The 5,457-nt window shown below is 29.5% G+C and overlaps 1 protein-coding gene and 1 long non-coding RNA gene across 3 annotated transcripts in view; one reads left to right on the forward strand and one right to left on the reverse strand.

Moving 5' to 3' along the window:
* The window catches only part of SPR (Sex peptide receptor), a gene marked incomplete in the record, with an annotated part of 538,241 nt that overhangs the window by 271,389 nt on the left and 261,395 nt on the right, over positions 1 to 5,457 (reverse strand).
* LOC136795332 (uncharacterized) overlaps positions 2,031 to 5,457 on the forward strand; it is a 27,714-nt gene continuing 24,287 nt past the window's right edge. The window contains exons 1-2 of the long non-coding RNA XR_010842923.1: positions 2,031 to 2,072; positions 2,166 to 2,315. This is a non-coding gene — a long non-coding RNA (uncharacterized lncRNA). The remainder of the gene's footprint in view (positions 2,073 to 2,165; positions 2,316 to 5,457) is intronic.

Raw genomic sequence — 5,457 nt, forward strand, 5'->3', positions numbered from 1 at the left:
ACCTCCCTAGCAAAGTACAAAATACACCATGAGGTCAGAAACCAAATTAAGTCTATTTAAGAAAGGTCGTATGGAATGTAAATGTTGGTTGAACGTTTAATAGTGTCCAGTTAAATTACTGAAAATTAAGGGGAGGGGGAATTACAAGGGAATATGTTGTAATATGGTTTAGTTTATAGTTTTATAATTATTTTCAACGCTGTTTTTCCGTATGATCGGTTTCGGACTTATAACTAGAATTATCAACCGGAGATATAAATATTTGTCCATTATTACTCAACGAACAAAGTTCACGTGGTACTTTTTAAACCCAAATCTATCCTCTTGTAGTTTCATCTTTCCAATTGTTTTAGATAAAACTGAATTCATCTAGCCTTGTTCCTCCTTTGGTGCGAACGTTTGACATTCACAAAAACAAGAGACACTATCACTAACAATTAACTATTTATTTTAATTAGATATTGAATAAGTTCAATGTAACTTAAAAGCCACAGTGGGCAGGCAGGTAAAGGAACTAGCGAAATCATTCCAGTTTACCCAGAAATTGTGGTTATGGGTACAAATTCTGGTGCCGGTATACCCTAAGCCTTTATCTGCCTCTTTCTTCCAGGTATGTGAGGTTTGTCAACCTACTGGAGACAATTAACAACGGACGGGCGTTTTATTCCTATTAGGCAATCTGTGCTCTTGCAAACAATAATGTCTATAACATCATAACATGCATCCAAAAATCTTCACGGTGTATAGTGCACACTGAAAGAAAAAAAAATCCAATAAAATACATAAATTGATACCTCTATTGTTCATTGTTAATGATATGTATTTCAGAGATTCTTGAGTTTCAGTCAAATAATTTGCATCAATATATTTGTATCATTTACTGATCCTCAATAACCAAAAATAGATAAATAAATATATATAATTTACAGCCTTAGTCAGCTGTTATCGAGTAGATCAGTTGATTGAAGAAGTCTTTGAGTTTACTTCCAGCGTTTCATTACGCACTCCTTTATCTCCTATTATTTTTAGTTTTCACTTCAGTAAAATATTACATAAATATACACATCTATCTTTATAAATAATTTCTTATATAACGTCTTTAGATTATGGTAAAAAGCTTAAATAATGTAATTGACCATTTTACAAAAACATACAATCCATATTTAACCTGCTAAACTGTTTATATATCAAAGTAGTTTGTGTACTAAGGAGACCAGTTGCAGAATAACAGTTCACTCCAATAGATGGTTGAGGTCTTTTCTTTGTAAACATAGAGAAGCATTGAATGGTAAACAAGATCTATGATCACTACTCTTAAAACGTCCAACCATAACTAGGTATAAACAATTACAAGAAAGATTCAACACTACGGGTCTATGCACACACTCTTTTAATAATACAGCGCTTAAATTATTCACTATGCTTCTTTCACTATTGTAAATTTCTCTTAAATACTTCGCGTGATACCTTCCTGCAAGAAATTGGAAATACTATTCAAAATCAAACAATCAGGTTCTGCAATGAGACATTGATGTAAACGATAGGATTGCATTCAATCTTGAGGGATTTCAATAAAGAGATATATTTTTTTAAAAGATTCAGATAATATAAACTAGTGAAATTGTTTTTAATTTCAATGTTTTATATTAAAACTTTGGAAAATCTATTATTCTTTGTTCTCAACAAACTAATTTACATAAAATTTTTTATTAATTAATATACTAATATCTGATTTCACCGTTTGATCAGATATGTTTCACCTGTTGTTAATTGGAATGCAATGGTAATTGCCGGAGATAATGTATGCCTATTTATTACAAATGTTTACTAATCAATGAGTCGTTTTAACGACAAAAGTAATATAGATTACAATATTTATATTGTAATAATATATTTGTTTTAACAATTGATTTCATGAGTTTGGTATTAAAGGGCATTTCAGGTGTTTCATTTCATATTTTTTATGATCATTATAGAAATAAATTATTCAAGGATGCAATAATTGATGAAAATCTGAAGTTTCAATTTAATTGAAATTTAAATGTCGCTAAGAATCATATTTCTCATTTTCGGTATTTTTTTTGTTTTTGTTTTATAGTATCGAATATTCTAAGCAATTGGTGATACTAAACTAGAACAGGTTTTTATATTTTTTCCTTTTTTAGAACCGTCTAGATATACTATGTTACAGTGAGGCGTAAAAGTTACGATAGATAAGGAAGGCAACCTGTAGAGATAAAAACTAACCACCAGCAAGAGAAATATATCTTTTTATTCAAAGTACTGCTGCTCTCATTCCGAATTCAAGTCCTTACGTAAGCACCATTTAAACTTTTAAAGCTAATCCTGCATTCCATGAAAAGTTATTTATCACAGATAGTCAGCTATAAATAGAAGAATAATCTGGAATAATCACTATATGCGTTTCTCTTCTATTAATAATATTAAATGTTAAAAGAAAATTTAAAATTAAACAAAGCAGCGTTCATAGCACACTATACATTTATTATTTATTTTATTACTATTATTTTTTGATTATTTATTTATTTTTTGTGGTTCTTGAAGATTAATCATTAGTTCAACTTTATTTAGGCGACATTTTTCAACTTAATAGGTTGCATAGTCATGCCAATTGACTATTACAGTGTTATGCATTGCAATCCAACAAACTCCAGGTTTGTGCCAGAAACAGTTCAATCAATTTACATTTAGCTATCGATTTATTTTTTCTACCATTTATTACTAAAATTTATGATAGATAACGTGGGAGGTATGAAAGTGGTTAGTTAACAGAAATTATAACCAGTGGCTAATGACAATTGCTCACCCGGACACTTACGTAAGCGTTGAAATGTTTCTAACTACTTCCACGCTACACGCGGTGATTATAAATGAAATTACAGACTTAAGAACGGTAAGTATACAAACCAATTGATAAATTTAAAATAGAGATACATAATTCGCTATAACCTACGTTTTAAAGGGTTTATTTGTTAAAACTTTATTCTTTTTTTCTTTTTCAGGAACTTTGCACCCTTCTTATTACTTCTTTATACATTATGTCATCCAAACAACGTTTAGGGCTCTTTTGCTAATTACCAAGTCCTTTATATGACTTTATGGGCATGTGTCTCGACTTGACTAATCAAATAAAGCATCGTAAAATAGCTACTCCTTAAGTACCTCCAATTTTGTTTATTTGAAATAATTAACCATGATAATAATTATGTTTTTTCATTTTGATTTTTTTATTATTAAAATAAAAAATGTATAAATATAAACTATGAAAAAATTCGATTACTAACCAAAGAAGAATTTATAAACGAATCCATGGAACCAAATGTAGTAATGATGATGTATAATATATTTTATAATTTTATAAAATTAATATTTCTTTTATAACATCAACATGTTTTTACTGAAGAGTAATAATACAATTTTCCTCAATAAAATGACAATAAGTATTTGTGTTTTAAATTAATTAATTTATACTCTGTATATACAGAAAAAAAGAAGTATTAAATAAAATACTCACAAACTTAAATTAAAAAAAAAATACAAATATGATATGCATGAACAAAAATGTAAAAAGATGTAATAAATATAATGAAAATGATTAAATAATAACAAAATAATTTATACACAAGATAAAGAAGATTAAATTTAATAAGTAAAAATAAAACAACTGCACCTGCATACAGTATTTACGTTCAGTTTAGGAAACTAAGAACCAAGCTTTCTACCCCGTGTGGAAGGTAATTCTCCGAAACTTTTCTGTCCCCTAAAGTTAAATTTCGTAATTACAAATGGATCTCACTACCGGCTTTTTATTTTTTTTGAGCTCCTATTTGATATAAAGTTTTGTATTTAACAGTGTCTGTGTAGTTATGTTTTGTTTTTATCTGAAACGTTCTTACATTTTAGAACATAAATATAGTGAATGAGTATTGACTTTATTTGAGTTAATTTGTGTGATATTTAATGGCATTGGGGCATACCACTAGTAGAAGTTAATGACCTTAAAAACTAGGCCTAAATCTTCCACTATTTACAATATTTACAGGTAGTTCAAGTGGCTATAATGCTGCCTATGTGACACCGCACTGGTGGGGGTGCTGGTTGTAACGCTTGGAATTGAGGGTTGGGCTGATTTTCCAACGAGTCAAGGAATTTAATATGCCTCTTCCTAACGAAGTCCGGGACCGTTATAAATACATACAACATGAATTTTTATTTAACTGTTACCATAGTTACCATTTCAATTTTCGTGTTACCATAGTTATTCTGATACTAGTCAGATTTTACTTTATCTTCCTAAGTACGGAAGGACAAATTTAAAATCACATTATTAAGTAAAAGTGTTGTGGTGAGTTCAACACACCAGATTTATTTTAAATAAATCTTAAGATTAAATTATATTCAATTAAAAAAAAAGGATATTGATTTCATCTCAAGTTTTAATTTTTTTTTTCATGTTGATAAAGTAATTGAAGTTTATAAAATAGTGTTGAAATGTCTATTCTATGAAACCCAAGAAACCGTCCTTAAGTTCAGGATTTAAGTACTCATCAAGTTAGTAGCTTTGACCCTTCGTGCGTCGTAAATAAGTACCGCTACTGCCAGGGGCGAAGGGCTATAATATCATTAGTTGGAGAGGCTAGGAGATAGGGGGCTTGATGAGATTGGAAAAGAGGAGTTAGTCAGTTGCATCCTTTAGCTATCTATTTACGCTAGCTGGCACAGCTCGCCCATTTACAAATTGGTCTCAGGACATTTAAACAAAACCCTTGCCTTGTAGTTTGTCCCTTCTTCGAGAATATATTTGAAGAGGATGTCATCATTACTTACTTAAACCATCAAACTTTGATATATATTAATCAGTAATATGCATGAGTATCTTATCATCTTAAAGTCTGGGAAATTTGAACCTTTTAAATATAGGATGATATTTAATAGGCGATGTATAGGGACTATTTCGATGTAAAGGAAAAATTATTATTTTTATTTATTAGTACGTATGTAGTCCATAGAAAAAAGAATAAAGTCAATTAATTTGCGGAATGGCTCTTAGTCAAAGAGATCTCTCAACGAGTGATTTCTCTCTGAATACTTTAGAACTTATAATTATACAACAAATAATAATAATAAATAAGTACTAATTTACCTTTTTGAGATTACTCACATTGGAGGTCTAATAAACTTCCAATTGCTGAGGCTAAGGAGAAGTGAAGAATGCACAAATGGTGGAAAAGTGAGAATAGTGTAAATATGTGACATGATTTTCTCTATGAAATTCAAATTATGAAAAATTATGAGTTTAAAGTACATGAATATGAGACAGTGGTCCCGAAACGTTGTACTATAATATGATAATTTAATATAAATTACATTCTCAGGTAGATTCTCCACATGTTTTTATCATGTCATAATATCACTTACAGCAAATTTACTTGATGT

This window comes from Halyomorpha halys, unplaced genomic scaffold (genome assembly GCF_000696795.3).
Source record: "Halyomorpha halys isolate HHAL.00 unplaced genomic scaffold, Hhal_1.1 Scaffold48.1, whole genome shotgun sequence".
NCBI classification, from domain to species: Eukaryota; Metazoa; Arthropoda; class Insecta; order Hemiptera; family Pentatomidae; genus Halyomorpha; species Halyomorpha halys.